Raw genomic sequence first — 18,881 nt, 5'->3', positions numbered from 1 at the left:
TAAATTTAATTGGTAATATAATTTGAGTTTTTATAAATTTACCTATTTTTATTTAAACCATAAATTGCATTTACTATAATAACTTTACTTAAATTGGAAATATAACTTTGATTTTTAGCAAGACGCCTTTCTAATAAGATCTTTATGATCCTAATTCTTACAGTATACATTAAAATTATATATACAAATTTTTTGTCGATTTTACAATAATTTTTTATTTATATATGTGGTTTCTCGAAATTTATTCACACTATATTGATGTGCTGAAAGACAAATAAAAATAATAATAAATATTAATTTAAAAACCTTATGCTAGATTATATAGATAAAAACGATTTTCTATTGTTATTTTATAATGTTTTATGGTGGGAAGACTAAAATGATCCAGAATCTCATATATTCAATTTTTTAAATTAATAGGTTTAAATTTACCAAGAAAAAAACCAATTTATTTTTTTCTCAACATTAGTACAGTAATAAAAATATAAACAAAGAAAAAAATGTTTTTTTTAAAAAGTTTTAAGGCTATCTTCATTTATTCAAAAATCTCTATATATTACTAAACATTAATTTTTGAGTTTCTGATTTTTTTTGTTTTTTCCAATATTAACTTTTTAGAAACACAGTTAATATTTTTTTATCACATTAAATTATAGCCCAAAGAATATAATAAATTCTTTAAGCACTGTTTGCTATTTTTTACCATTAAAGTATAGCTCTACAAATATAATAAATTCTTAAACATATTAATATCTTTTTCTCACATTAAATTATGGCCAAAGAATATAATGAATCATCATAAACATTTTTAATATCTTTTACACATTAAAGTATACTCTAAGACTATAATAAATTATTTTAAGCATATTTATTGACTTTTTCACACATTAAATTATAGCACAAATACTATAATAAATTCTTTTAAGCACTTTTTACTATTTTTTAAACATTAAAGTATAGCTCTACAAATATAATAAATTCTTATAAATACTGTTAACTCTTTTTTACTTAATTGACAAAAAATAATTTTATTTGTTTTTAATAAAGAGTGATTATAATTTGGGTTACGAAGTGAACATAAAATATAAATATAATCTTTTATGGCGATAAATTTTGATTAAGTAACTAATTGGATTAAAATTTTCACATATAAATCACCATTTTTATGTTAATACTCTTGAAGATTAGCCTTTGTGATCTTTTAGTATAAAATATATCTAAACTTAAATAAATGGAGGAATTTAATTTACATAAAAAACTATTTTTTTTCATATCTAGTGTGGTATATATTGGTCGTAATATATAATTTATTTCAAATTTGCAAAAAATTAAGTGGTTTAAAACAAGATATGGACATTTACACATTATTTTTTAGGCTAAAAACCAGGATGTGTTGTATTCTGTTCTTTAATAAGTTGTATCATATATATTCTTTATTTGTAAAATTGGCTAGAGATGAATATTTAATTTATAAATTATAATAGACTTGCTGTATTTGTTTTACTTTTACAATTGTGCTCTGAATATTTTTTCTTTATTATTTTTAAAAAATCAAGTTTTTAATTACATTGGTTTTTTCTTATTGTCGTTAATCCCTGGTTTTGCTGGAATATTCAACCTTGTAATCTTGTTGTAGATCATTTAATTATTATTTATATTAGTATCAATTATGGTTTAATATCAGATGATTTTCTTTATTCAAGTAATCAATCATGTTTGGCATTTATTGCATTTAATCTTATAAATTAATTTATTAATTAAAAAATATAATTTCTTTTTGAATATATTATAAGCTATCTTAAAACCAATATTTTCGAGCCAAAACTAAAAACCAAAAAGATTTCAAAACTGATATTAATATAAGTATTTAATTTTCTAATGTGTTTATTTGAAAAATATGATTGTGCATAGAGTTCATCAGTATTTTTTTTATCATTTATGATTTATGTATTACATGTTTTCGATACATTAAAAGTTTTAATAAATAAAATTCATATGTTATTAATAAAATTTATTTTTTTATGAAAAGTCAACCTTTTCAATAAAGCATGATTATTGTATGCTCTCTATAATGTTTTTTTAATTTTATGTCATAAAAATTCAAATTTTAAATATGTAATTTTTTATTTTTGGTTAATTTTGTTTTTTTAATTCCATCTATTGAGACGTATTCAGCCCAAAGGGAACATTGCATAACTCTTTGGTACATCTTTTGGCACCTTCACCTGATATATCTTCATCGACTGCTCTTCTTCCCACAAATGACATGAATTCAAGTGTCTTGCGTTAAATATATAATAAAAGTTATTCATATATCATACCTTTAATAAAAATTATTATAAATTTGAGGATAAAAAAACATTTGTAGTTTAAAATATTTTTAATCATATGCAATTCATTTGTTATCTGTTTATTGAAGTCAAGAAATTATTTTTATCATTTTTTGTTTTTATTATTGTGCATATAGGATTATTCTATATACTGGGATATTGGGAATTTCAAAAAATTGTGCAGTAAATAGTTATTAATTTGCAACATAATTTTCTATAATAAATGTATTTCTCAAAGAAATAGCACTTATGTGAGTTAATTAATATAATAGCAATAATTTATATAACTATTTTCAATTTGAAAAATAGTTTTCTAAAAAAAAACCGCTATTTTAGCAATATAATTCCATTTATTTGTTAACCACTTATGTTAAGTTATATGGTTTAATAAGTATTAATATTTCAGAAATGTTCTTATATGCTTCTTGAATAGTTTTTCGTAACAAACGAATAATTTATTTTATTAAATAGTTATGTTCCATATTTTATGTAACAGAAATGAAGTACAATTAAATTGCACATTTTCCAAACAAGGTTTCAGCAAAGACATAAATTTGTGAAACGAAGAAGATACGGATGGAATACAATCTTTTTGACTGTAAAATAAGAAAGATAATAGAAATGGGTAAAAGCCCAAAAGCTCTACTATTAGACTCCGAGACAGTACAAATAATGAGCAATCTCATACCGCATTCAGAGCTCATAGCCGAAGATTTCTTTTTATTTGATTTAATCACGAACAAATCACGAGATAGAATATCGAAGATGACGTGTATTGTTTTTATACGTCCAGCAAATTATGAATACCTGATGGAAGAACTCAAGAATCCGTATTATTCTGAGTATATATTACTTTTTAGCAATGTTATTGATGAAAATATCTTGAAAGTGGTGGCTGAGTGGGATATTTCATCTGTTGTGAAGGAGGTGCATGAATTACATATAGATACTTTTAAGCAAGAAAATGGATTTCTTACAGTAAATATTGATAACAAACCTTTTAAACACGATACAATTCAAGATTTGAGACGTGTTTGCGATGGTATTATATCTGTTTTTCGGAGTATTGATTATATGCCGACAATTCATGTTCAGGGAAACAGTGAAATCGCGAAGATGATAGGTATTGAGGTCAGTTCAAGGTTAAATTCATTTGAAATGGGAGAAGGTGCACAGCTCATTGTTTTAGACCGAAAATTTGATTTAATAACGCCATTGATTTATAATTGGACATTTCAGTCAATGATTGGAGAGTATACTAAATTTGAGAATGGAATAGTGAGTGTTAACAACAAGCCTTATGATTTGATTAAAAATCAATTATATAAGAAGGTGAGGTTTTTTGACATAAATAGTGTAACACAAGAAATCAAAAATTTTATTTTGGGTTTAGAGAAACTGAAATACTCTAAGGATGCGTATGTAGAGATAGAAACTAAATCGAAGAATTCTGAGATCGCTGAAACATTATTAGTTATTCAGAATAAAATATATGGTGAGTGTATCAAAAACAAAGAGGTTAGTGAGATTGAGTATGGTTTTATTTCAGGGAATAATTTTAAAGCTGTTGAACTAGTGGATTATCTTAAACATAGTGGTATGAAGGCTGAAAAGCAGTTAAAAGCAATTATTTTGTTTTTGTTAGCAAATAAATATAACTTTGCAGAGATAAATATGATTAAAAACATCAATATGGAAATTTTTATGGCGGAATTTCCAGAATTTAGAGAACCTTTAGAAAAATTTGCGTATTTTTATTTTAGATCGGAGATGATGGGGTCAAGTTGTACCAGTTTTATGAAGTATTTACCGAAATTCAATGACAAAATTGATATCAAGTTGGGGTATATTCCGCCGTTAAAAGGTATAATTGATGATTTGTATAAGAACAAGATTAATGAGAGAAACTTTCCGAAAATATGTAGTGGGGCGGATAAAAACAGAATTATTGTGATTTATATTAGTGGTGGTGCAACTTATGCCGAGTATAAGGCTGTTATTGAGTTTATTAGAGAGAGGCGGTTCTCGCATATGGTGTTGAACATAATTTTAATGGGTGATTGTGTTATTAATTATGATAAAATGATAGAAAGAATTTTGTAGCACTAAATAGTGAATAAATAAATTAAGAATCCCAGAAAGATTTTTGATCGTTTAAATAAAATTTAAGTTTTTTCCTAATATATATTATATGCAATAAGTCTGAGATTATGCTGATACATTATAAAAATATAGTACAATTTGCATGTTATGATTGTATTTTTTGGTTATGAAATAAAGCCGATATTATCTATGTGAAATATATATAAAGGGTAAGGATAATTTTTTTTTAATGTTTCGAGAAAATTCAAATCTTTTTCTTGTGGTTTGATTTCTTGATTACTTAAATACAACCTATGAAAATATAAATCTTTATTATTTTTAAGTTAGAAACTCGCTGTCTCTTGTGGTTTATTGCTCAATTTCATATAAAAGGTTTTTAAAATTTTAAATATATTTTTTTAACTATAAATTTCGGTTTTCCTATGGTTTTATTTCTCTATTTGTAAAAATAAGATATTAATATGTAAATAACTTGATTTTAGATTTCTATCAAGCCTGTGTCTTGTTGTTGGAATACTCAAATTTATTAAAAAGCAGCCAAAATTTTACAAAATGTTATATTTTCAAACTTTTAAATTGCTGTCTCTTGTGGTTTTATTGCTCTATTTCGTAAAATTAAGTTATTAATTGTAAGTTTGTTGTATTTGAGATCACAACCATAGTATTGTGATCTAAACCTTGAATACATAAGTCTAATGAGAAAAAGGGGTATCGACAAGGATAAAGCAGAGGAAGATATAGTAAAAGTTATTGGCTAAATTTGCCCCAAGGATTGTATAACACCATCTTATGAGAAAATACAAAAGTTAAATTAGAAATTAACAAATATATAAAATAATAATTTGTTTTTCTTGATATATAGTGGTTACAAAATACCATATGTAATATATTAAAGAGTCAGGAATGCCAACTTTAGCGGAAGCATACTCAAAAACAATAGTATTGAAAAAGAACTTGAACTAATATGTCTTTAGAAAATAAGGTGGATCGAGAAAGATTGTAAAGATAATGAGGTTGTAAATGTATCAGCTAAATCTGTTCTATAGAGCAATCTAAAGTTTTGCTTAAAAAATATATAAAGCTAAAATACAAATTAACCCACAAAAAAAAACTATTTAAGAGTTCTGAGGGCTCTGTTTGCATATCAATTACACAATTTTGGAAAAACTAGTTAGATCTTAAATCATTTTATACACATTTATTACAACATGAAAACATAAAATAAAACAGCAGACTTTATTCTAAAATAACTGCAATTTTTCCGTGTTTTAAAATTCCTTATCAATCTAAATACAGGAATATAAATGTGTACTTTACGGTTCTGGTATTATATAAAATTAATTGTCTTTTAGATGGTAGATTAAATTCTTATAATGTGTATATTATCATTTTTATATTTCTCAAAGACGCTTTGTTTACATAAAAACATATGTAATTGCATAATTTTTACATTAATATCATGACTTCGTCGTATTTTGCAATTATTTAAAGGAATAAAACATGTACATTTATCATATAGATTGTTATAGGAATATATATCACTGAAATTATGATTACCATAAAATATTTCGAAAAGTTTATACTATAATAATTTTATTTGTTTAATTTATAAACTATGTTTTTTATTTAGATAGTTTGGGTAAGAAAACTAACGTATATAACACACTAAGTTAAATCCCGCATAAAAATACTGGTTTGATTTATTAATATATTTATTAATTAAAGATGTTTTCATTCTCTTTTAACAATTTTTATAATTGTTAAAAGGCCGCTTAAATTTAAATTTCCGGATTTAGCTCTTTACACTTAGGCTAAATATAAGCTAAATGTTGTTTTAAAATTATAAATATGGTAGAAATATATTTAATATAGTATATTTGTGTTTTTTACGTGCTAAGTTTAAATAAAAATTTGAGTAACTCTATTAAAAATTTCCGTTTTTTCATGCTTTATGCCTCTTAGTTATGGGTTAAAAATTACTGCCATAAACTTTTTAAGACTGCACACGAATGTCTGACCACTATTATTAAATTTGGTTTCAATTACTGAGCATTCCAATATCTCCTGCTTTTTTATTGCTATAATACCTTCATAAAATGTGTATTCAATTATTAAACACTATAAAGTTGCCAGCTTTTATTTATTAATTTAAAGGCAAAATAGATTTTATTATTTTAGCAAAATTGTGGGTAATTTAACGGTTTTTCTGCTTTATTTCAGATTCAATATTATATAATACAATTATATATTATACTTTTTGTCATATATTAAATAGTGTATATGTATCTTTTTAAAGGCGTTTTTGCAATGCTATCCGCGGATTTATTATATATTTATTTGGTTTCTTCTTTATTTTTTTTCAATATATATTTAATACTTAATGCAAATATCTCTATAAAAAAATCAAAAAAAAAATTAGTATTTTCTTTTTTTAATATTAGTAAGTTACAAAATAAGAGACAGTTGGCAGTAAAATAAAATAAAATTCAGATGTCTTTAAAGTTAATTTAATGTGTTCTATTTTTTATTAAGAATTTTATGTCTAATAGTTTATGTGGTAATTTAATTTGATTATTTTATCATTATGATTTTATGCCGCAAAAGCATATTTGGAGTGTATTGTTTTTAATACAATAAAATATTAGTTATATGTTTTGAATCTGTTTTATTTGCCAGATTGTAAAATAAAAATTGTCTGTACGAAATTTTTTTACATATTTATTTTATTTTTCTTTCTTTTTATTTTTTTTAACTCATATTAAATTATTTTTTTCACACCGAATTATTTTTGCCCTTTATTTAAATATTTCAATCTTGTTCTACATTATTTCAATACTATACTAAGTTTATTCGATTGTATACTGAATTATTTTATTTATAACTTGTATTATTTTATTTCAATCTTATTCTAAATTATTTCAATACTGTATTAAGTTATCTCAATGGTATACTGAATTATTTTATTTCAATCTTATTCTAAATTATTTCAATACTTATTAAGTTATCTCAATGGTATACTGAATTATTTTATTTCAATCTTATTCTAAATTATTTCAATACTTATTAAGTTATCTCAATGGTATACTGAATTATTTTATTTCAATCTTATTCTAAATTATTTCAATACTGTATTAAGTTATTTCAATGGTATACTGAATTATTTTATTTTATTTATACCTTGTATTATTTTATTTCAATCATATACGAAATTATTTCTTCGTATTATTTTATTTCATTTTTGTACTTGATTATTTTCTGGCTTATTATTCTATTTCAATCTTGTACTAAACTATTTCAATACTATACTAAGTTATTTCAATCTTGTACTAAATTATTTCAATACTATACTAAGTTATTTCAATCTTGCACTAAGTTATTTTCTTTCTTATTATTCTATTTCAATCTTGTACTAAACTATTTCAATACCATTCTATGTTATTTCAATCTTGTACTAAATTATTTCAATAATATACTAAGTTATTTCAATCTTGCACTAAGTTATTTTCTTGCTTATTATTTTGTTTCAATCTTGTACTAAATTATTTCAATACCATTCTATGTTATTTCAATCTTGTACTAAATTATTTCAATACCATTCTATGTTATTTCAATCTTGTACTAAATTATTTCAATAATATACTAAGTTATTTCAATCTTGCACTAAGTTATTTTCTTGCTTATTATTTTGTTTCAATCTTGTACTAAATTATTTCAATACCATTCTATGTTATTTCAATCTTGTACTAAATTATTTCAATACCATTCTATGTTATTTCAATCTTGTACTAAATTATTTCAATACTATACTAATTTATTTCTTCTGTATTATTTTATTTCGATTTTAATTGAAATTTTTTCCATGTACTAGTTTATTTATTTATATAAATTAAATCCCTATCACAAAAAAATGTCACAACTAACGAAAGACATAAGTGATTCTACAATAAATATTACAGAAAAATTGGATAAAATGACAACCCAAAAGCAAAATCTCAACATAGTTTTTATAGGCCATGTAGATGCAGGAAAATCAACTATAGCCGGCCAAATCCTCAACCAGATGGGTTTAATTGATGCACGTACACTTGAAAAGTATCACAAAGAGGCTAAAGATCAGAACCGAGAATCGTGGTATTTATCATGGGCCTTCGATACAAATCCAGAAGAAAGAGCAAAGGGCAAAACGACTGAAGTTGGAAAGGCGACATTTGAGTTATCTACCAAAAAGATAATAATATTGGATGCGCCAGGACATAAAATGTATGTTCAAGACATGATTTCTGGTGCAGGCCAAGCCGATATAGCTGTTTTAGTGGTTAGTGCACGAATAAATGAATTTGAGGCTGGTATTCGTGGAGGACAAACTCGTGAACATATTTTATTGGCCAAGTCTAGTGGCATAAAGAAAATTTTAGTATTAGTTAATAAAATGGATGATCCTTCTGTCAATTTTAGAAAAGAGCGTTACGATGAAATTAAGACTAAGTTGGGTGATTTTTTAGCAAAGGTATATAAAATGTGTGATATAGTTTATATTCCTATTTCTGGGTATCTGGGCCTAAATATAAAGGAAAGGAGTAAACAGATTTCCTGGTATGATGATGTTTCTTTTATTGAGTATTTAGACAGTATCGATTTTAAAAGAGAAGGTGATGATTTTTTTGCATTTACAATCATTGAAAAATTAAAGATTATGGGAACAACATTTTTTGAAGGCAAGATTAATTCTGGTAAATTAGTTAAAGGCCAAGAAATTTATATTAAGCCTTCAAACCAAATGACAAGTATAGTATCTTTATTAGATGAAGAAGATGTGGAAATCCCTTTTGCTTTGGTTGGTGATAATATAAAAGTCAAGCTTAAAGAATATTCTGACTTGGTTGAAGAAAATTTTGTACTTTGTGATCCTTTATATAAAGATAATCTTAAGGTTTGCACGGAATTTACTTGTTCATTGACCGTTTTGGAATCTAGCAATATTATTAGTGTAGGGTATAAATCTATTCTTCATTTAAAAACGGATCAGAAATCCTGTAAAATTGTTGAGTTTAGGAAGAAAGTTGGCGATAAAGTTGTTAAAAAAATGTTTGTGAGAAAAGGCGATAGTGTTCTTGCTAAGATAAGAGTCGAATCCCCCATTGTTATTTTTGTCGGTAATGATTTGAGTCAAATGGACTCGTTTGCCTTAAGAGATAAAGAAATGACTGTCGCTATTGGAAAAATAAGAAGGATCATTGAATAAACATTAAAGGTAAATTAATCATTCAGTTATTGGTACGAATATTAAATGTAAATATTATAAACTTTGAATTATTAATATAAATGTTAGAGGTAAATATATATAAGGGCTGTGATATTTATTTCAAACTTAAATTGTATAAACAATGTGGTTTAGCATAGACATTAAAATACTGATATAAACATTTATTATTTTTTATTTATTTATGGTGTTGAAAGTCGCGAACGAAGTAGAAGTATACATGCAAGCTCTTAACTTCGCAAGATACCTGAACTCATCTTCTTTTTGATAAAAAAATGCAGTTGATGAAGATAGATCAGGGAAAGGTGTCAAAAGATACATCAAGGAGTTTTGTAATATCCCAATGGGTTGACTACGTCCTAATACATGGAATTGAGGAAAAGAAACTTTACTCATAGATAAAACTATATTTTGTTTATGGAATAAATTTATAGTTGTAATTTTAGTTTTTGTTCTCAGACACAGCTTGCTTGATTCTCTGTGCGCACAGCGTATTTATACTTTCGGCGTTCTTCTCCTTTCCAAAGTCTTCTTCAATACCCCTCCTTCTTTCAAGACCTATTAATTCAAGGCCCATAAATAAAATATAATAAATTATTATTAACATTAAAATATTAGTATAAATGTTAAAGGTTGGTTTTTATAAATACTAAGGTATTTGTACAAGCATTAAAGATAAATTATTATGATCATTGTGGTATTAGTATAAATCTTAAATACATCAGTATAAAAATATATTTTTGTTTATGTGTTAATTTTGGTATTGTAATTTTATATTTTCTCTTCAAGCTTTATGTTCCTGATTTCCGTCAGCATATTCTACCTATAATTTTAGAAATATCCTCTTCTCTTTTCAAGACTACTTGTTTAAAGGTTTTCCTCGATCCTATAGTTTTTATATATGCCAAAATTTGGTTTGTAACTTAGATTTCTTTCTGGCTCATTTTATAATATTGTGTTACCACACCATCCCATGTTATTTATTTTAATTTTAAAATAATTCTTAATAGATTATTTCGCATTGAGGCATAGATAATATTATAATTAAATACTGAATATGATTATATACATTTTAAAAATATTTGGATCATTTAAGTAAGTAATTAGATTAAAATTAATAATTTTTGAAACAAATAATTTTACACCATTGTTTTCTAATCTAATTTGAACAAAATGAATTTATGCATAGGATATAATTTGGATATTATTTAGAAACTGTCCTGTTAAATCCATAAATTTCGAACTTTGTTAAAATAAATTCAAAATGAATTTTAATAAAGAATACCTAAAGTGAAATTCTATTCACGTTAATTTTTATATTTATAATACCACACTAAAACAATGGATCAGATTAAATCATCATAAAATTATTTTTGGATTAAAAATTGATACCTATAAATTAAATATCACTTCATTTATTTAAGGACGTATTTTACTTTTTACTTTTGATGTTCGCTCGCGCAAACTTTAGATTGCTCTATAGAACAGATTAGCAGATAAATTTTACCATCTCACCATCCTTATAGTTTCTTCAAAAAAATGTACTTAAATGGTAATTATTATAAATTGGATTAACTTATGCATAAATCAATTTTTTATGCTTAAATTTTTTATAATATTAATTAAAATACCCTATCACATTCAATATTTACATTAAAAATTAAATCATCCCATAAAATGGAAAAAGTAACACCGTGTGACATTTTGTACTACGATTCACTTCTATCACGACTATGTTCCCACTACAAAGAAAAAAAAACCAAACACATACTCGGAGACATAGAACAAATACTCTACAAACGATTATCACCATTCCTAGACTACGAATCACATCGAAAACGATTTTTTGTAAAATTTTATCAAGAACTAATAACTGGAATTAGATGTGACAACAAGTCAATATTTTGTTGTTTTAAACACACAATAAATTTATTAATCCGTTTGAACCAACTAATTGTTAATTTTACAAAAAAACATACAGAAAGATCAGATGACTTCTTTCCATTAAAAAAAATACTTATTACTGTATTGATATTGATTGCAAATGATTATTCTATGTATATACACACTGTAAAGCTTATGTATCGGAATTGTAAAATTAGGGTTGTTATCGGTGATGATCTGATGCTTAAACATAAACGGTCTGCTTATTTGAAACTGTATAAGGTTGATAATGTTGTGTTTGGGTGTGATCTTCTAGATAAATTGGTTTGGGATTGTGTTAATATTATGAATAAAGGATTTGGAGTTCCTCTTTTTGAAACTATTGTAGATAAGTAGTAAGCTAATAAAATTTTTTACAAATTTTCATTTGGTTTTATTAAATACGAGAAAGGTTCAACGTATACTTTTTTTATCACAAATAAGGCTTAATAAGTTATCATTTACGATAAAAAGTATTTTTTTATTTAGATTTACATAAAAAGCCATTTCATTTCAAATATTTGACAGTTTTAATTTATTTAAAGACCCAATTATATATTGAAAAAATACTAGTTAATCTTATTGTGTGAATAAAAAATAGGTTTTAGGAAAATATCTTTTACCAATAAGCCTTGAAATACTATAATGTATAAAAAAAGATTTTAAACATGAATACTATGAAATTTATCGTGGCAGAGACAATAGTTTTGAGGAAAATAACTTGTACCGATAATTCTAGGAATGCTATGATGTATAAAAAAGGATTTTAAATATGATGTTACAATAAGAAATATTAAGTAAATCTGGTTGATAGTTGAAATTTAAGCTTTGTTGGAACAAATTTAAATGGTTTAAAACGAAATCAGCCAATAAGTATTAATTGATTGAATCTTATTCGAAATATATATTCCTAGCTGCATTTCCTATAAAATTTATTTTAAAATAACCACAATATTATTTAAATGCCTCTTAATACATTTTTAATTGCACAGACCCCCAAAAATCAGCAACCGACTTTTGTTTATAATTTCATTTCACGTAGATGCTCAGCAAATGTCTTTAAAATCCAATTTTTATAACGCAGTGAAAATTTGATGTAAATAGTTATAGGAATTATGTGTTGATTTTGAATCACGAAATACCTTATATCAAATCCAGATTTTTAATAGAAACCTACACAAATGGTTTTTTTTGTTCATATTGCTAATAAAAGAGAAAATTGTTTGAATAATATCATAGTATTTATTTGAATATTCCTATAAATATAAATTACTTCGAAAAATTCGTAAAAAGTGGATATAAAGAATTCTGTAAAATATCAAAAAAATTCTTTGTTTATAAACTCATATTAAATTGTAAAACCGCAAATCATAATCATTAAATAAACAATCACAATAATTTATTTTGTAAGTTTATGAGTGCATAATAAATAATTGCCTATTATTTATTTATAAGTTGATGATATTGGAATAGGAAAGCGAAAATACTGTTAAAACATGGTTTAAATGGTGGAAAGCGAATAATTGTTTGTGTAAAATTCACCTAGCGATGCGAAAAATTCATCTAAGGTAAACAATCATGTATATGGTTCACATATTATATCTAAATAACACTATTTTTCATCAAAACGAAACATATTTTTCTTCTAACTTGTTGTTTGTCCACCAAAAAAAATTCAAAATTTTTTATACTTATGAAAAATATATAACTGTTTACACGATATTTTTTTGTTTATTTACATACTGTTTTTACACTGATAATACATAAACAACAAAAATATTAATTTTAAAAAAGGAACCTTTTTTTACCTTAACAAAAAAACACGCCTAAAGAAAAATTATTATGATTATTTTGCTGATATGTGTGACTATTTAAACTTACTGTAGTGCATGTGTATAAATTACTACATTTTGCTGCCTTTTATTCTGAATTATATGATTTATTTTAGCTATGGGATTAACAAGTTCATTCAAACTATCTTTAAAATTGTTTTTTTTTAAATTTATAGCTAAAATTAACTAAAAAGATAAAATTTTTATGGCGTGTCGTATTTTTAGACCTTGATTTCCATCTTACTTGCACGTATTCACTTCATATATTTAATTTTGCAATGTACAGCTAATCTTTATCTTATATTCGGTTTAAATCTAATTTCCACCCTATAAAATATAAAAAAAAATTTTCAATGATGAAATTTATATTAACAAAACCGTATTGTCATGAGAAAAAAAGCTATATAATTTAAAAAATTTATGAAATTGGCATAGTAAATTATAGTGTAGCTAAGGCAGTAAATACCCGTTTCAAGACTTCTTTTTTGTGTATAGATTCATCCTTCTAAAATTTCAAAAATATTTTTAGCTTAAGATTCAGCAAAAAATCTATATTTTATAATTTCTAAATATTTCAGTCAATAATTATTGTTATTCGCCATCTATATCTTGGAGTTTACAAAATTAAAAATCACAAAATAATCAGTGTTATTAAATTCTGTCAAATATTAAAAAATAGTAAAAGGGTGATAATTGCCTTTATCCGACGATTTAATCTAACACCGATTCTTTTACGAATACTTGGCATTAATCTTGGTTTAAAATTTTTTAGCTTTTTTCGAAATTTTTTAGATGTTTATTAGCAAAAAAAGCAACATAAATATAAAATAACAGCAAAACACATTTTAATTTTGGGTATAAACATATTTTATCAAAGTTTTTGTGAAATTGAAATATAGATAACCATGTGTTTTATAAGAAGTCTTATAAATAATAATCAGTTTTTAATATGAACGATATAAAAATATCATTCCGAAATAGGGCTTTAATTATGATCTATTTGAGATTCTAAAAATTTATATAATAAAGAATATAAAATGGATCTGAAAGCCATTTTTATCTACATTATAAATATAAATCCTTAAATATATAGCACACATAAATAGACACTGATTTATTATCGTAATTATAGTGACATCCACCAAAGCCTAATATTCCGTGTATCAATATAACCCTTAGTGTTTGTATTTCTCTATTATACTCACGTTTTATTTGTGTAAAAAAAATGACAAAATAGATAATAAAATAAATGGGTTGATTATATTTTTGAATTGACTACCAGTTTTTTTTTTCGATTTGTTTTTTTATGATATTAGTAAATATTTTACAATAGAGCATAGTTCTGTAAAAAAATAAGGAAATTTATTACAATACAGGGACAATAAATATATAATCAGCAAACTTGAAGATTGAAAGTTTCATGCAAATTTATGAATTGATAAAACAATCACGATTTGAAAATAATTTAAACCAAATATTAGCAGATTTAATGAAACGATTAAATATCGGAAATTTTATAAGGGGGAAGACGCATAATTTTATTTGTTGTCTTTAAAATTGCCTTTTTGCATGTAAATATTGTATTTGGTATATATGGTAGTAGACCATGCATTTGTTTCCGATTGAAAACGATTCCCTCTCCGGGAATTGAACCCGGACCTTGGGAGTGAAAGTCACATATCCTAACCATTGGACTAAGAGGGATTAATGAAGTCGATTTATTATAACTTATATTTAATATATAAAATAATAAATCAATATATATGAATAAAATATCTGTGGTATTTTAATTACCCCTTCGTATACTATATTTAGTTATTAAAAGTATCATTCAAAGTTAAGTATTTTTTATAAAAAATTTCAAATTTTTTTCTTCCAGCTTAACTTGATTGACTTCCCGGGAACCATCATATCTAATTTTTGCTATATCCTCTCTCTTACACTTTCTTCGATATCTCTACTCTTTTCAAGAATCATTCAAAGTTAAAAATATAGTTATAAAAAAAATCATCCTGGTCTCATAAAATTTTTAAATATTGAAAATTTTAATCTTCTCATTGAAATTTACCAATCTTGGTTTTTTATTCATCTATTTTGCTAAATACGCATCTATTTTCATTAGATATATATTTTTTAGTTTATATTCTAATTTGTAACATTTTATAACTTTCTCTAGTATACTTTCTTATCTATTGTTGTATCTTTAAAACAGCAACAGATCATTTGATATTTATCTATCATTGATTAATTATGTAAAATTTTTGCAAGTTATAAGATCACTGCAATTACGAATTCATACATATTATTTTGATCAAGAAAAAAATACGGTACGTTGGTTATTTAATAATTAGGATCATTCATGTAACAGTATCTAATCATTTTATACGAGAATCAAAACAATAAGTGCAATCTCAAACACACTTCTTTGTTGATATATAAGCACTGAGACAACATTCAAACCATGAAATATGAAGATTACCTGAACAAACACAAGCATCCGAGTCTCCAATACTATTACATTGATTATGCGCGCTTAAGAAAAATAATAAAAGAAGCACCCGATTATAATGACGATACCGAGCATAATTTTGTTACTGAGTTAGATGCTGAGATGAGACGCGTATGGGATTTTGTAAGTGTAAAGCAAGGTGAGTTTACACGAAGGTCTATGGAACTTGAAAGAGATGCAAAAGCGGTTTTTTTTGATGTTGTTGATGGTAGTTTTGAATTACAAGAAGAAGTTAAGTTTCGAAATAAAGAGTTAAAAGATGACATTAGTCAGCTTTCTGAGTTTATAAATACGAATATAGTAGGATTTAATAAGATTTTAAAGCGACATGATAAGTCAACTAAGTATATTTTAAGACCGATGTATAAAGGAAAGTTGAAACGAAAAATTCTTGAACTTGAAAACAATAACGAACTTTTGTACAGAATCAGTAAGATTTCTTTAACAAGTACACATCGTGACATAGAAAAAAGTGGGGGTAGTATTAGTGGACAAAAATTCATACGAAAGACGAATAAGTATTGGGTACATAGAGAAAATCTTATGCAACTTAAATGCCAGATTCTCAAGCATCTTCCCATTTATGTTTTTACAAATAAAGATGATTCATGCGCTTTAAAAAAGAATGAGAGCGTTTCCTCGAGTTTGGTTACTCAACAAAATCTCAGTAGCAATATTCTTTCGGAAGATAATGATGTTGTGAGTCCTTATCATAGCTGGGACCATAAGAATCACGATACGTGTATTTCTAGTGTTTATTTCGATAATTGTGATTTTGATCTATATAAAGGAAGATTGAGAAAGACTCAAGGCGCCGAAGCAATAAGGATTCGATGGTATACGAGAAAGATGACCACCAATGTTTTTGTTGAAAGAAAGAGGCACGAAGAAGATTGGACAGGCCAAGAATCTGAAAAGCTTAGATTTAAGATTCCAGAAAATAAAGTAAATGATTATATTCATGGAAAGAATGTTTGGAAAGACGTTGAAGCATTATTAAGTAATGATGATGAAAAAGAAGACACTTATGTTCTTTATAACGAAATCCAAAACAATATAATCAATAAGAAGCTGAGACCAATGACCAGAACGTTCTATAAAAGGACAGCGTTTCAACAACCCAATTCGGCAAAAGTAAGAGTATCTTTAGACACGTCGCTTTGCATGATAAAAGAATGTACAGGGGGATTTGATAGTATAGTCACCAATTGGAGAAGAAAGGATGTAGATTGTGAGTATCCATTTTATAATCTCAAAAAAAAAGATATAGTAAGATTTCCATACGCAATTTTAGAAATAAAGCTACAATCACTAGATGAGACAAAACCCAAATGGATAGAAGATTTATTGAACTCTTCTTTAATCGAACACGTTCATAAATTTTCAAAATTTATTCATGGAACTTCTATACTGTATCCACAAATAGAAGATATTCCATACTGGCTTCCACAAATGAACACAGAAATAAGAAGAGAATATAAAAATCAATCAAAAAAAACGTTTGGTAATCATGGAATTATTATCGATATTCCATCTAATCAAAATAAAATAAATATTGGGAAAAATAATCATTTAGAAATTTTGACAGGGAATGAAAATGATATGACGGATTCTAGCAGAATTATGAACATGGAAATCGACGATAAACGGATTGCTATTCCCGTAAGAGTCGAACCAAAGGTATTTTTTGCAAATGAAAGAACTTTTTTGAGTTGGTTACATTTTTCTATCTTTATTGGAGGCATTGGTACTGCTATGATGGGGCTCGGGGATACAAGAGCTAAGTATAGTGGAATAGTTTTTATTATTACTTCGGCTATTTTTGCTATTTATGCCCTTTATCTTTATTTCTGGCGTGCGGGGAAAATCAGGGTTAGAGATCCTGGACCATATGATGATCTCTACGGTCCTGCTGTTCTTGTATTTGTATTCCTGACGGCCATGATGCTATCTATATACTTTAAATTCCCAATGCACTAAATTAAAGCTAAATTAAATCATACTTTTTTATACTGCCACTATATACAGGATATATTTTATGGTTGTTTTTAGGATAGATCACATCTATGTTTATCGTATTTTTAACTTTTAATTGCAGAATAAAAAAAAATTTTATTTTTTAGAATGAATTACCAGACTAAGTTTATCGTATTTTTAACTTTTGTATACAGAATATATAAAATAATTATTTTTTATGATTGATTATCAGACTAAGTTTAACGTATTTTAACTTTTATATACAGATTTAAAAAAATCATTACTTTATATGAATGGATTACTAATCTAAGTTTATCACATTTCTATCTCATCTATATAAGGGTTCTACTGAAATTTTAAATAAACTAATATAAACCTAAATTGAACATTTAATAAGAAGTCTGGTTCCTAGAAATATATTATTATTCGAAATTAAAGATAAAAATGCCATTTTAACACATGAATAGCATACGTTTATTAGCACATATTGTCTTAATTCGCTATAAAAATCATAGCTCATGTTGTTCGCCAAATTAGTTTATATAAATATGTTTTCTACAAATTGATGTGCTTATAGATACTAGTTTTAACATATTATAATCATTTCATTAATAATCAATAATTTGTAATCGTGATTATTTATTTACAATATTATTTCATTCTTAAATAAATAGACATAAATTTAATAATAACTCTGGGGTGAGAAATACTCTTGAACTGATAAATCTGAGATCAGACGGGGTATGGATACGGATTTACCCGAGAAAGAGATATAAAAGTATTGATGAAGCATTATTGTATCACAAATCTGTTTGACAAAATATAAAATTCAAATCAAAAATTAACATATAGATAAATATTGTATTTAATAATACCATGAAATTCTTGGAATTTATTTTAATTTCTAGAACTATTATTTTTATTATATTTACTTTCTACCTTTAAGG

The 18,881-nt window shown here is 25.2% G+C and overlaps 1 non-coding gene across 1 annotated transcript; it reads right to left on the bottom strand.

The window, feature by feature from the left end:
* Positions 1–15,080: 15,080 nt before the first annotated feature.
* Positions 15,081–15,152, bottom strand: TRNAE-UUC (transfer RNA glutamic acid (anticodon UUC)). Its single transcript has one exon. It is a non-coding gene; the product is annotated as a tRNA-Glu (tRNA).
* Between the last annotated feature and the right edge of the window lie 3,729 nt (positions 15,153–18,881).

Source organism: Rhyacophila brunnea, unplaced genomic scaffold (assembly GCF_057557595.1).
Source record: "Rhyacophila brunnea isolate RB1 unplaced genomic scaffold, BYU_Rbru_1.0 scaffold_122, whole genome shotgun sequence".
Lineage (NCBI taxonomy): Eukaryota > Metazoa > Arthropoda > Insecta > Trichoptera > Rhyacophilidae > Rhyacophila > Rhyacophila brunnea.
This window is presented reverse-complemented; position numbering and strand designations above follow the sequence as displayed.